The sequence below is a fragment of the Alosa pseudoharengus genome, unplaced genomic scaffold, assembly GCF_046254945.1.
Source record: "Alosa pseudoharengus isolate Yale_2024_CS ecotype anadromous, Long Island Sound unplaced genomic scaffold, YU_APseudo_1.1 YU_APseudo_1.1_scf_25, whole genome shotgun sequence".
NCBI lineage: Eukaryota > Metazoa > Chordata > Actinopteri > Clupeiformes > Clupeidae > Alosa > Alosa pseudoharengus.
Genome location: NW_027468696.1, coordinates 2,029,784 through 2,045,388, shown reverse-complemented (window position 1 = coordinate 2,045,388; position 15,605 = coordinate 2,029,784). Strand labels below are relative to the sequence as shown.

General features: G+C 44.3%; 1 long non-coding RNA gene across 1 annotated transcript; it reads right to left on the bottom strand.

Moving 5' to 3' along the window:
• Positions 1-4,199: 4,199 nt before the first annotated feature.
• LOC143099180 (uncharacterized) lies at positions 4,200-6,852 on the bottom strand. Its single transcript, XR_012981423.1, has 3 exons — positions 6,809-6,852; positions 4,539-4,613; positions 4,200-4,265 (listed from the first exon to the last, which is right to left on the bottom strand). It is a non-coding gene; the product is annotated as an uncharacterized LOC143099180 (long non-coding RNA).
• Between the last annotated feature and the right edge of the window lie 8,753 nt (positions 6,853-15,605).

The following is a 15,605-nucleotide window of genomic DNA, read 5'->3' as shown; positions in this document are numbered from 1 at the left end:
CTCATTCACCTTAAACCAGGTCCAGCTATCCACTGGTGGGTTGGCATCACTGCTGCAGGTCAGAGTCAGACCAGGACCAGCAATAGCAGATGTGTTCTTTGGAGGAACTGGTGAGAAAGAGGGGAAACCTGTTGACTACTAGTATTCATTCTTCATGCGTTCATGCACTTTACTTGCACTGTGTACTTGTACTGACTGGCGCCACCTCTGGGGTGGGGTGGGGGGTTGGGGGCATTGGGTTTTATGCACCCTCAAAGTTAATGTTGGGGGTAAATATGCAAGTTTTGTGTTTGGGGTAAATGTTCTCCAGAACATGTCCGACCAAAAAACAAGGATATGGTTCAAGCGAGAGATGCTCTACTGCCCATCATCTCTGTGCTGCAACGTGAAACAATCAACAAGGGGTTTGACTCAAACTTCATGCAACTAATAAAGCTGAGATGACATTAAAACACAAGAGTACTACAAGTCCTTGTTGCATGAGATTCAGAATTTAGAATTAATAACGGCAGTTTATCCTGCAAGTTGAGAAATTAGTTCATATGTGGCGGAAAGAAGTAGTTCTACAAACAAGACAGTTTTAGCGATTAAAACAACATGAGCAGATGAGTACGTCTTAGGCACATTGACCAGGATTTACACAGCATTGAAGACTTTCTGGGTTTTACCAAACATTTGCCGACACAATGTTTTCTGTTTTTAATGATGGACTAACTAGAATGGGTTTTTCCCGGTCTAACCGCAGAGGGCAATCGGGCAATCGGGCAGCCGTGGCCTACTGGTTAGCGCTTCAGACTTGTAACCGGAGGGCTGCCTGTTTGAACCCCGACCAGTAGGAACTGGAACCTGGGGAGTAGTGAGGGGTTAGGTGCCTTGCTCAAGGGCACTTCGGCTGTAGATGTGGGCATGGGAGAACAGTGCTCAACCACTTCCCCCAACCCACATTTTTCGTACTGGTCGGGGATCACCACGGCTGTCCCATTATTCTTCATGTGCTTGGCAGAGCAACGCCTTCTCAATAGTGCTACTATTAGGCCCATATTTATTTACAGTACTTGTATTAGAGGAACACACTTCATACTCACACATTACATTGAGCTTCACTGGTGTAGATGCAGTTTTATTGTAGCCGTTTAAAGCACATGTATAGTCACCTTCATCCTCAATTGTGACACTGAGAAGCTCAAGTTCATGTCTGTATCTCTGCTTGCCAGTTACAACTTGTCCATTCTTTCTCCATAACACTTTGTGCTTGTCCATCTCATTGCAGGCACTCTTGCAACTCAAATTCACAGCATGACCCTCGATCACTAGTTGAGGAACTGTCACTGTAAGGTCTTGAAACATTAGAAAAATAGAATAAAATCACAATGAAGATATTTGAATACAGATTGTGGTGGAGTGTTGTCACAGTTGAATATGCACTACCAACCAGCCTGGCTCTTTGATGTTGTAGTCAAGCTGCAGGTTTAGTACCCCGAGACCCAGGTGTAAGGTTGGGCGGGGTCACAGCTCTCTCCCTTCGCTACAAATGGTGTCAGAAGTGGGATGGTTTGCTGTGAGGCCATCGGTGGCATGCCCAATGTGTGAGTTGTATAAGGGAACCCCTGTATAGCTTGATATCCGTGTGTGGGACCCTAGAGATGCGTGAAGCACTAGTGTGTGGGGCACCCTGGGATGGGAGAAGTACAGCTGGTGATGAGGGATGCCAGTGTGTGTGAAGTGCATGGGCACGCTTCCTGAAGGGGAGGGCAGTGTGATGGAGTCCCTACAGTTGAATATGCACTCTGTGTTGCCCCCTGCAGGTAACCCCCAGAACCTAGTCAACGTCAGCCGTTTCTCAGACGTAACCCCAGGCCTAAGCAGTTAAAACCTACGAAAACCTCCCTCGAAGTTATTGTAGATAGCAGGGACCTACTGTCGAGTGCAGTCGCACGACTTCCCTCTGCGGCGCAGATAACCTAAAGCTCCTATTTTAAATATCCCCCTTGGAAGTTGATCGATCAGGCTTCCGTGGTGGACTTATTGAGATGTTTATGAACTAAGGAGCGACTACGCCTAGGTCTCGAACAGTTGGCTAACGTGCGAAGATGTTTGACCCTAGAATTATCTAGAGACACAGGTTATAGGCTACTTCTTGCTCAGGTTTTATAAGAGTGGAGACCTTCTTACCGTCCTTCAGTATAAAGTCACGCTGACCCAAGTCTTAGAAAAGACAGATGAATAACCACAGAAGAGACAAGTTATCTTACCCTCCTGCTGGAATTCGTAGAAAGACCAAGAAAAGACAAAAATACTGCTTGAAGAATTAGATGCCAAGGTTAAATAAGTTCTTTACTTTTCAGCACTTTGGAGATGATAACAAAATGCGGCGTAATATCCACTTGCAGGTTACAATGTTGTAGAAAATGTAAAAAGAGTAAATCCACAAAATAGGAAAATAGTAAATCCACTAATGGAAGAATATAAGGGAAAAAAGTAAGTCCTCAAAAAAGGGAAAAAGTCAGCTGATTGTCTTCTGCAGTCACTCTCTGTCGGAGTAGCAGGTCTGATATCTGCAACAGGTTCCACGGAGTTTCGGTCCGCGACTCAGCCTGGCACGACGTCCAACACTTTGCTTCTCAACGAATTTCGGAGGACGAATTCTAACAACCACACGCGACATCATAAAGCAAAAACCCAGCGAGTTGAAGGAAGGAAAAAAGAAGAAGCAGCCCCGATCATTTAGTTCGACCCTTATTTATACTAGGTAGACTTGTCCTCCCCCACACATTCCTAAGGCAAATCAATCTTTCCCACGACAGTTTAGAACCTTCTAGAATGTTCCCACGAGGGCTGGGAATATTCTCACGTTAGCTGGGAACATAGCTGGGAATATTCTCACGGCAGCTTGGGAATATAGCTGGGAATATTCTCACAATTGCTAATACATTCTAGAAGTCACTGATCTTACCCAACAATTTAAAATGACACGCATTCACATCCTTCTCCGGGTTACATTTTGGAGATGATACATTACATTCAGGTTTACAGATAGTTTCCAGAGGTTACACAAACAGTTTACATTCAATGGCTATTATCCATGTGACACATTACATTTAGCAACATACACTTTACAGTCATCAAGAGATCGATTACATTCTTACAGGTTACAAACACTTATGGCATTAACTCTTCACACAATGCAATCTGAATACATTCATTTGAACAGTTTAAGGCACTTTACTCATTTCACAGTTTTGAGACATACAATTCTTTTACATACATAACTCCCTAGACTTTACAAAGTCATGCTACTAAAATACTTGTAATGATACATTTCATTCATCGCACTTTATTATTTATTATGAGGTCATTGTTTGCAGTTATGGTTCATTTTCCATTCTTTTATTCATATTCAATAATCATCAAGTATTTCTGAGGTCAGGGTGATCTGGTTTAGTAATCCTGCACATTGTTCAACATCTGCTTCAACACATTCATTCACTTCCACGCTTTCAGGTGATCTTAATTCAAGAGTAGGTTGCAAAGTAATTGGTTTAACATTACGATTCAATTCCTGGTCAGTTTCTTTCCTAATTTGTCTAATCATATTTTCTAGATCATAGAGGTTACCTTGATAGCTAGCGCTGAATCTAGCCTTTCTGCGTTTTCGCCTTGTAAGACGTATTGGTTTTGTGCTACCGCTCTGTGGTCCATACGGTCGGTGTCCTGGCGACACGTCAACTCTGACTGTCATAACAAGCCTGGCTCTTTGATGTTGCTGTGAAACTGCAGTTCTAGAGACCGAGGCTGGTCGTGGTGCGAGGCTGGATCCCTTCACTACACAGATAATCAAATTGTCTCAAAATCTTAACATGGTATTTGTTATGGCAAGAACCATAGGAATAATCATATTTACCTTTTGACTGATATATTGACCTCAAAATCACCTATCCTTGACTGATTGACATTCTCAGTCTCAATAATGGGTTGATAACTTGAGCTGTCCTCCTTCTTCACATTCTGTATTTCTATTGTGCAGTTGGTGTCATTTTTCCAGAAATACTGCACACGACCTTGGTATGCAGCATTCAATTTCAGATCTGTAGGTGTCTTTCCTTTCTGGGTTGTGATCCCCCAGTAGACTTTAGCAACAGTGAAGTTACATCTGTAAGTATTGAAAGTGCAGGATATGACCACTGGTGATCCTCTCACAGCACAGATACTCATATGGCTTTTAAGCACTATTGCCCAACACTTTTCTCTCATATTACTGAGGACACCTGCAATACATACTTACTTTATTTTACAGTGACTTAGAGCCTGGATAATGTCTAAATCAGAAATTGTAGTTTTTCTTCATATATGCATGCATATGACAGAGACACAAGGGTGATACCATCACTTTATGTTAATCATATTCATGAATTTGTTAAATTATTCCGATCGTCACATTTCAGATATAATGCTGATTTATAGACCCAAATACCACAACTCTCTTAAAATGTCCAGAAGTCTACCATTATCTCTAAAAGATGGAATTTAAAATGGCGTACCTTGGCTGATGGTCAATACGAGAAACACAACCACAGGGAGTGAAAGTGTCAGTTTCATCTTCACTCATGCTCTTCCTGAAGCAAAATAGAAACATATATTAGAAAATGCTCAATGTTAAACTAAATAATCTCTAAACAATTTGTTATAGAATCACTCAGGGGCATTGTGCCTATTCAATTATGATGGGCAGGTGCCCGCTAGCCTGGGTGTTCCCATGCTGCCTTGCGCGTGATTTGATTCACGCTGCTAAGGCAGCCTGGAAACCACCGCCCAAATTTTTGCCTCAGATAGGGAACCAATCACAGAACAGGGGGGGGGGGGGGAGCAAGACGATGATGAGCTATGCACAGACGCATTTGATAGACATCCGTGGCACCCAATAAACGGATCTGGGCATTTTTTTCAAATACGAGAAAATGAACGTTTGGTTCCCAGACCACGTCTCATTGAGAAGTGGTGGCGCTAGCCAGGCTAGGTGCCCGCCCAAAATCACAAGATTCTTTTTTTTTTCTACAGCGGTGTTTCGTTTCAACACATTGTTATTAGCTAATCAGATAGCAGTTACTGTAATGTAATGTGTCATCCACTCATCTCTCTCGGGTCTCCCCATTCAGCTGTTTGAGAGCTAGTGCTGGTACTGAAACGCTATTGGCTGATCTCATTTCAGTAGGCGGGACTTAGCAAAACAAGATCCTTATGAACTGTCTGTTAACACTGCAAGTAGCCTAGCAGCCATCCAATGTAAATACTATGAAAAAAGGCCAGGCTACAGTGTCTCCTTGAATAATTAGCTTAGCATAGCCTAGATTCAGCCTACCAGTAAACAGAAAAAAAAAACCTCACATTTGCCTGAAGGGTTTTAGCCTACACTGCAAAATATTTTAGGCTGTAGGCTGTTTTTGAATGAATGAAGAACAATCTAGGCTAAAGTGACTACATGATCTTATCATTTCATGTGTCAGAATGAAAGAGGCAACGCTTTGAGGGGAAAAAGATGCAGTGAAGAACAAGACAAGGCAGGTTTTGAAAAGAGTTCTTAAAATGAGATCGCACAATCCTGGTTGTCTTTTTTTGTCGAATAGACAAGTGGATGCCATTTTGGTTGTCAATCATATACTGTAATTGTAGGCCTACACAGTTCTATAAAGAACCAAGAGAGAGCAATGTAATGGGTAAAGTGAAAGCTAAAGACTAATACACCACCTCTTTCTCTCTCTTACACACACACACACACACACACACACACACAAACACACACACACACACACACACACACACACACACAAACACAAACACACACAAACACATACACACACACTAAGAGCAAGACACACAGAGCACAACAAATGTACAGACATACTGTATGCATGCATTTTGCAACACATTCATGACACAATGTCACCCACAACCACAGCTTGTGAGTATCTGCAAAACGACGTGCTATCTCGCACAAACTACAGTAAGAGCAATTCACACATATTAAGAGGCAGTCAAACTAAACCCAGCGCACATCAGTCTATTCTCCCCATTACTGAATACATCTACAAAATAAAACCCATTCTAGACTACAAATATACAAATGCCTTGATGAAGAATAACTAATATAATGTCCATAATAATGTCCATTGTGGCCAAGGAGCTTGGTCCATGACACACCATGACACCATGATCAGTAGGTGTAGGTCACCCATGACTTCTTGGCCACAATGATGAACAAAACAATATGGCGTTAAAAATAAACAGCGTCAACACATGCTCTCACAACAACAATACAGTTATATCGCCTTACGTAATCAAGCAAAAGCATGCCTTTAAAACATTGTTTCGCCGGGGGTAGCGACAGGTCAGCAGTAGCCTACAGAGACTGACTGGTTATGAGAGAATTCAAATAAAGGATATTTTACAGACATTTTACATGACATATTTGACAAAATAAAAATGTAACACAATACTTACTTTCCCTGATAACCAGATACTATATAACACTGTTCCACAGTGGCTAACTCGGTTACTTTATCGGAGAAGTAACTATAACAAATTACTTTTAAAAAGTATCATGCCCAGCACTGCTAGTTACTAATAAAGCAGTTCACATATTCCTCTCAGTCTTGAGAAACTGTAAAATCCCTTGTGCTGTTTTAATGCTTTGGGTGGTCAGACTGTAAGACAGTCATTTACCATAGTGGTGCCCTAAAACAACATATCTGTCTATAGGTTGTGATACATGTATCTATAAATTGTAAAAAATAAGTTTGTTGTGAAATCTTACCATACGAGGTTGTAGATTAATCTTGATCCTGGTGATATGTGCAGGCTAGGTTATTTTCAACGCATTGTTGAAGTGGAACAAGGCTCTTGCAGGCGCTGTGGTTTAACTGTAAAAATAACAGCCAATGAACAGCAAGAGGGCAGTGGTTAACTAGTTGATACCCTTCAGCGAAAAGCTCTCTTGCATGTTCAATGACACGTTCCATACTGTCTCACTGTAGAGAATTTAAGAATGATAAACACACACACACACACACACACACACACACACACACACACAGACACAAACATTTAGCTCCAGTAATTAAGTGAATTCATATGTTTTCCTGTCACAAGACAAAGTTGTTTCCTCTGTGCCTGTTTGGATGTTTACACGTTGCATTGCTGTGAGCACACAATGGTATGCTATGAAAGTGACCTTATTGAGTGATCACTTCTATCTAGTTCCACAGAAATAGTTCCCGATTGCCACACTGCTAAATCACAAGCATGCTCCTTCTATGTGACATAGAAAAACTGGACAAAGACTGACAATGTTTTTTTTTAATAAAAATGTGAAATATTTAATTTCTCCACAAGTGAATGGTGCTCAGGATTTGGAATCTGAACAGAAGATAAAGGGAAAATGCTGGTCATCTAATGTAAATGAATTTTACTGTGAAATGTCTGGGACAAGGTCAAGCTGTAGTTTCTATGTTTGACCACATGATGGCAGCAGACTGTCAAAATGCTTGCAGACCATAAATTGCCCTCAAAGCCATTTCATGGATACATACTGTATAATCCACTGGTTTCAGTGTAAAAAAGAGCATCTCGTAATGACATAGAGTGTGCAGCTTGTGAGTGCACTTCACTGAAAGCAGCTCAAATCCATACAAGTTGTGTGTGTGTCACCATTTCCTGGGGGCCCTGTGATGTTATGAAAATCCCCCTACTGGACAAGGTATGCTACTACAGAAGCAGAACCAGAAGACTTTAGTCATATTTAGGCCAGCAGGGGGAGTAGAGGAGCGGGGTATGACCACTGATGATCACACAGGCTGTGGCCATGAGAGAGTGTTACCCAATCATCTCTTGGACACATTCTTCCTCTACTCTTACTAGGGATATCTAAAATAAATGCATACATGATATGATCTACACAATTGAAATACTTATTACACAGTACAACACCTGAATGGAATTGAAAGAGTAACTGTCATATTCCACTTGTTCATGCCACATACTGTATATGATTGTGATCTCATCAAAATATCTGGAAAGTGGACGAGTACAAGCTTCACCATCACAAATACTAGTTTTTGTAGCCAATAATGTATAATACACAAAAGCAGGATTTCAGCCAGACACAAAATGAAGTGTGTGTATGACTTCAGCTACATGCACTCCAATATGTATTTCTGTCCTTGACTTACCACACGCAAAACCACACACAGCTGAGCACAGGAAATACTGTTATGTTACTGTTTGTAGCTCAAGCAGTTTTAAGCTTTTTGTTCACTGTCAGACCAAAGAAAAAGAGTATGAACTATTTTCTCATGTGATGCTGACCACCCATCTAGAGGTTGAAATATTTTCTCTTTGACTACAGATATAGAGTATGAACACTCTCTCTCTGAGAAGAGAGGAGACAAAACAAACTCTTCTGGTCTGATCTCAGTTATCAATCTACCATAGAGGCCGATCAGATTGCAGGAGTCATGTTATGAAAAGCATTCATTTATTACAAAACCATGCACCACATAGCATTTTATCTGTGAAAAAAAACACAAATGATTCATGCATTGCATTACTGTTTTTTTACTTGTTCTTGAATTTGCCCTTGGGGATCAATAAAGTATTATATCTATCTATCTATCTATCTATCTAAGTGTTAAGTGTCAAACCAGGCTAATAAACAAACAATGCAATGGTGGGTAAGTCAAAGGGTAAAGGCACATCACTAAGTTGTAGTCTGTTAATAAGAAGAAAGGAGGCATTTTCTTTAAAAAAAAAAAAAAAAAAACACAAGGCAAATATTGTCTGCAATTTTCACAGTTTAGACATTGATAAACTTGATCATGCTGAAGTGGAACAAGGCTCTTGCAAGCGCTGTGGTTAACTGTAAAAATAACATTTAGAACCCTCTTATGCTCCACTAGATCCCTAACCTCTGGAGCACCACCACCACCACCCCTATTCCACCCAACATAAAATATAACATATCAGCCCATAGAAAAACACTGTTCTAAATGAGATAATACCTGCTATTCCTACAGAAAGAAATTAGAAATAAGAAAACAAAAGAATAGATTGCAGTTTTAGAGCTATTGAATAACCACAGACTTTGCAATTAATGGATACACAAAAAGTCTGAGGTCTGGACAACTCACAGACACACAGATGCACACACACACGTGGACACACACACACACACACACACACACACACACACACACACACACACACACTCACTTACTCACTCACTCACTCACTCACACACACACACACACACACACACACACACACACACACACACACATTTAAATATACAGACAAAGATATTTGCTCATTTATGGAACAATTTCTCCCACAACCACAGTTTCTTCATTGTCAGTCAAAGTGACGTGTTATCTCTCACAAACTATGAGCTATTAACACATGTTAAGAGGCAGTGAAACTAAACCAACAAGCATCGATCTATTCTTCCTGTTGCTAAACACATTTTCAAGAGAAATCTTAGGTTACACTTTACTTGAAGGTATCTACATAAGAGTGACATGACACTATCATGAACGTGTCATAAACATTATAAACAAGTCATAAACGTTTATGACATAACACTTCTGTCACTCACTTCTGTCAAGTGTCATTCAATGTATGTCTTGACAAGCTAGGGTTAGGGTTAGGGTTAGTGTTAGGGTTATGACATCAGTATCATATCACTATCATATCACTCTTGTGTAGAAACCTAAAGTAAAGTGTTACCAAATCTAGAACGCGTTTAATACAAATGCCTTGTTGCATGCTTAACAAAAATGTGCATTCTAACCAGAAATCATGGTCCATAACACACCAGAACTAATTTTTCATAATCACTCAAAAATCAGGAGATGTAGGACACCTATGATTAACCAATTACTAATAAATGAGTTCACATTATGTAGCGTAAGAAGATGCTTTACTGAACTTACTCTCAATCTTGGTACATTATAATTTCCCTTGTATTGTTTTAATGCTTTGGATGTCATCGTAAAACAATATATATTTAGGTTGTCAAACATATATCTATAGATTGTGAAATATAAGTTTGATGTGAAATCTCAAAATAGGCCTACCTGGTTGCAGAATAATCTTGAATCAGGTGATATGTGCAGACCAGAGAATCCTCAATACAATGCTGAAGTTGAACAAGGCTCTTATAGGCGCTGTGGTTTTACTGTAAAACATAACAGCCAATGAACAGCAAGAAGGTTGTGGTTGATTAATTGACACTGTTCACTGAAAATGCTGAATGACATGCTGACTTCACAGTATGGAATTTCAAAATAATAACAAACATTCAGCTCTGCATTTAGCTCCAACAATAAAGAGGGCTCTTTTTTTCTGCCACAAAGAAAAGTTGTTCCTTCACGAAAACATTTTTCTCTTTGCTTGAATGGTGTGCAGGTTTTGGAATCGGAGCAAAAGAGAAATGCAGCCATCTGCTGGACATGTGCTATAAACCATAGCTTTAACTGTAAAATATGTGTGACACGGTCAGGGTGTAGGCCTACTTCCTAAGTTTGGCCACATGGTGGGAGTAGACTGTCAGGTTCCTTGCAGGCCTACAGTATCATTGATACTCTGATCTGATACAGCTGGTAACACCCAAGACACCCCCTTCCCCTGATTGGTAAGTACACGTTAGAGTCAGCATGGTATCACTCATACTATAGGAATCATATCAACATATATGATACATGCAGGGGATAAACAGTGTGCTCTTAGGGCTTGTGCACCCGGTGCAAGGTGGGGCAAAGCGCAACTCAAAGCTTATTCTTATCTTACACCCAGTCAGTGACTCCATGCGCTCCACTTTTTATTAAACCTTGCACCCAGGGGTGTGGTAATTAGCAACATTAGGTGTGGTCTGGCGCATGATCCAAATTGCCATTGCTATCCTACAGTCTCAAAAAATCATTACGCCACTGAGCAAGAAAAACCTGGTCTATAGTGAAAGGTGCATATAAAGCACAGCCAAGGATGCACTGTCACGAGATGTAAGCAGCAACTCCTCTGCAGGATAAATATCCTTAGGATTTTTATTCAGTCATTCGATCATTATTGGGGTAAGTGTTGTTTCTTTCAGGCTATGTTTTTAATGGTAACCCATTGTCAGTCAATAGTGAAAATACTAACTGTGTAGAACTGTTTCGTCGTTTGACTATCAGACCACGGTGAAGTTAGTTTCACTTTGCCTCGGAGTTCAAATAATGACTGGCTACGCCTTTAATGTCTATAAACTTTATGCTTCTTACCATTAATTTCTGATCGCCAAAATAGAGCCTTTAAAGTCACAGCTACATGACTGTTCAGACTACATGTCGCATTGCAAAACATTGTATCAGATTGAAGTGGCCCAAACCAGAATGGAAAAGTCAAATGTGTTCACGTTTTGGACAACATCAGATATATCTCACATTAAGTGAAAAAAGTCTGATTGGTCTGGTGATGTGAACCATGCATAAATTGATCTTGTTGCTGGTTGTAAAGTGCCCAGCAACAATAGGCTGTGCATTTGGTCCACTTCTAACCTACATGTATACAGGCCCGTCGCTAGAAGGCAAGCAAACCAAGCAATTGGTTTGGTTAAGAATAAAAGCAATTGGTTTGGTTAAGAATAAAATGCAACGACAAACTGTGAGCGCCCCTTTGATAGTCAAAGCAGTAAAGTGCAACGACACTGTTACCGACAATACCGGGATGCCCCTCAAGGGGGCCCCTCTCAGTAGTCTCTGACAGCAGCCAGCCAGCCAGGTTTGTGGTCTCTGCTGCTGCCGCGAAAATATAAAACCTCGGCAGTCATAATGAAGCGGAGTTATGCGTCCGGAAGCCAGAAGAGAAAGGAAGAGGATGACAATAAAAAACAAGATAGTGGTAAGTGATAAATTACACTGGATAAAATAGCTCTACTTGTCTTGTACAAATGGTGTAATGTCGCAGCAGGAAGGCTAGCCTGGCAAAAATTGTTTATGCTAACTACCTGCCTGACGGCCCATGCTGCTTGTAACAAACTAGTTAGCGCAACTTTTTTTTCCCGAACGGACGGAATATGGTTACATACTGTAATATGTTTATTAACGGGATAAGGAAGACGCAGATCTGTTCCAGAATCACTGTTTATCGTATTTAATGACATAACATTGCTATAGCTTTGTAATAGGTTTTGATGAAAGTGGCATAGCTTCCCTGCTATACTAACTATTCGACCGTGATAATCTATTTACCAAATGGGGGTTAGGAAAACCACACGATAAATTCCGTGCGTCAAAGCAGACTGGAACATTCATGTCTAGTAGTATTCATGCACGCCAGCTGTTTACTGTCTTTAAAGCACCAGGTGCGTCTGTCTAATTATCAAACAGCAGAATGCTTAAATGCTATGTTAAGCTACAAGTAGGCCTAGGTTAGGGTGCATCAAAAAACACAATTCTTGAATTTTGATATGGCTGGGTGCTAAAAGTGTTCCAATATATGTAGAAACAACACATGCAAAATATTTTTCCAGTACATTATGATTTAGGGGTGCCACCGCACATCTGTTTTTGTTGGATAAAGTGGTTAACAGTGCTCAATGGTCGCCATGGAGATCTGAGGTAAACAATACCACAGCTCAAGAAAACTGAGGTGATCTTTCTGTTTGAGGTGATCTTGATCTGTGTTGGATGTGTTATTACATATTACTATCATATCTGTAGTTGTTTCCCCGCCCCTTCTGCAAAGCTAATTGCGTGCCCACAGCTGAACCACAAGCGCAGTTGAATAGTTAACCAATTGTGACATTAAAAAGAAACAAACTTTAGCGATCATACATGATAATAAGATGTCAACGAGCAGCGACATACAGAGTAGGCCTAGTAGTTCTACTAATTTACTGAAAAATACTTGAACTATTTATTGCACAATGAAGAAAACTGATGCTCTGAATACTTATTCAGCTGTCGCTAAAAGTTTCTCTAATTGACGCATTCAACCGCGATTTTAATTACACCTGCTTTTAACAGGCGCAAGTTTTTCACCGCAAAACAGACATGCGCTGTTTTCATACATATGGCGGAATACCTAATCAATGCTATTAGCACTTGTCGTCTCCTGTGTTTGCGCGATACTCCCACTTTCCCCTGACCCTCCTATTGTAACGATCCTGTGTTCCCTGTCCCTCCTTTGTTTACTTCCTGTCAGCCATGTGCTCCTTTGTTTGTCTTGCCATGTCCCAGTTCCCTGTGTCTCCGCCCCTCACCTGTTTGTCATTATTAGTCTGCTCATTTAATTATGATTTCCAGCCCTGTGTTCACCTGTCTCTCGTTTTACTTTGTTTCGTGTCCACCTGTGCCTTGTTAAGTCCCTGTGTATTTAAACCCTCTGTCTCCCCTCAGTCCCCTGTCGGTCTTTGATGTTGTTTCGTGGTTGTAGTGTGCATTTTGTATTAAAGATTCCTGTTCTGACGTTTACGTTTGCCTCGATCGCTACTTGCCCTGCGCCTCGGTCCAGCTCTCCATACTGCAACCCTGACAGAAAGACCGACCGACAAGCATGGAAGAAGGCAAGTTTTTTGATTTTAATTCTGACTTGCCACTGCACCTAATGCCCTGGGAGCTGTTCTGGGAGGATGAAGAGGAGGGGGAAACCTCTGAGGATGACTGGTCCTCTGAGGAGGAGGGACCAGGCCCCTCTCCAGTCCCAACTCCCCAACGCCCTGGGCCTGCAGTTCTTCCGGTAGCTCCCTCTCCAGCCCCGATTCAGACTCCTGCGCCGGCTCCCGCTCCAGCCCCGATTCCGGTGCCAGCCCCGCGCTCTCAGGCACCTCCGAGTTCCAGTCCCGAGTCCCTGCGCTCTGAAGCACCTCCGAGTTCCAGTCCCGAGTCCCCGCGCTCTGAAGCGCCTCCGAGTTCTAGTCCCGATTCCCCGCGCTCTGAAGCGCCTCCGAGTTCCAGTCCCGAGTCCCCGCGCTCTGAAGCGCCTCCAAGTTCTAGTCCCGATTCCCCGCCCTCTGAAGCGCCTCCGAGTTCCAGTCCCGAGTCCCCGCGCTCTGAAGCGCCTCCGAGTTCTAGTCCCGATTCCCCGCGCTCTGAAGCGCCTCCGGCTCCAGTCCCGATTCTGGCTCCAGCCCCGATTCCGGCTCCAGCGCTGATTCCGGCTCCATCCCCAGTCCCGATTCCGGCTCCATCCCCAGTCCCGATTCCGGCTCCAGCCCCAGTCCCGATTCCGGTTCCAGCTCCCTCTCCAGCCCCGAATCAGACTCCTACACTGGCTCAGGCTCCAGTTCCAACTCCGACTCCAGCTCCAGTCCCGACTCCGGCTCCAGTCGCGGTTTCGACTCCGGCTCCAGTCGCGGTTTCGACTCCGGCTCCAGCTCCCGCTCCTGATCCAGCCCCGATTCAGACTCCTGCGCCGGCTCCCGCTCCAGCCCTGATTCCGGCCCCAGCCCTGATTCCGGCCCCAGCCCTGATTCCGGCCCCAGCCCTGATTCCGGCCCCAGCCCTGATTCCGGCCCCAGCCCTGATTCCGGCCCCAGCCCTGATTCCGGCACAAGCCCTGATTCCGGCTCCAGCTCAAGCCCTGATTCCGGCTCCAGTCCCGATTTTGGCTCCAGCTCAAGCCCTGATTCCGGCTCCAGTCCCGATTTTGGCTCCAGCTCCAGTCCCGATTCTGGCTCCAGCTCCAGCCCTGATTCCGGCTCCAGCTCCAGCCCTGATTCCAGCTCCAGCTCAAGCTCTGATTCCGGCTCCAGCTCCAGTCCCGCCTCAGGCTCCAGTCCCGACTCAGGCTCCAGTCCCGACTCAGGCTCCAGTCCCGACTCAGGCTCCAGTCCCGACTCAGGCTCCAGTCCCGACTCAGGCTCCAGTCCCGACTCAGGCTCCAGTCCCGACTCAGGCTCCAGTCCCGACTCCGGTTCCAGCTCCCTCTCCATCCCTGAGTCAAGCTCCTGTGCCAGCTCGTGCTCCAGTTCTGACTCCGGCCCCCATGACTCCAGTCCCTGCTCCGCCTCCCGCGCCGAGTTCGGCTCCTGCTCCGGCTCCGCCTCCCGCGCCGAGTCCGCCTCCTGCTCCCGCGCCGAGTCCGGCTCCTGCTCCGCCTCCTGCTCCCGCGCCGAGTCCGGCTCCTGCTCCCGCGCCGAGTCCGGCTCCTGCTCCCGCGCCGAGTCCGGCTCCTGCTCCCGCGCCGAGTCCGGCTCCTGCTCCGGCTCCCGCGCCGAGTCCGGCTCCTGCTCCGCCTCCCGCGCCGAGTCCGGCTCCTGCTCCGCCTCCACCTCCCGCGCCGGCTCCTGCTCCAGCTCCGCAGAGTCCGGCTCCGGCTCCGGCTCCGGCTCCGGCTCCGGCTCCGGCTCCTCCGAGTCCGGCTCCTGCGAGTCCGGCTCCTGCTCCTCCGAGTCCGGCTCCTGCTCCTGCGAGTCCGGCTCCTGCTCCTCCGAGTCCGGCTCCTGCTCCTCCGAGTGCGGCTCCTGCTCCTCCGAGTCCGGCTCCTGCTCCTCCGAGTCCGGCTCCTGCTCCGCCGAGTCCGGCTCCTGCTCCGGCTCGTCCGAGTCCGGCTCCTGCTCCGGCTCGTCCGAGTCCGGC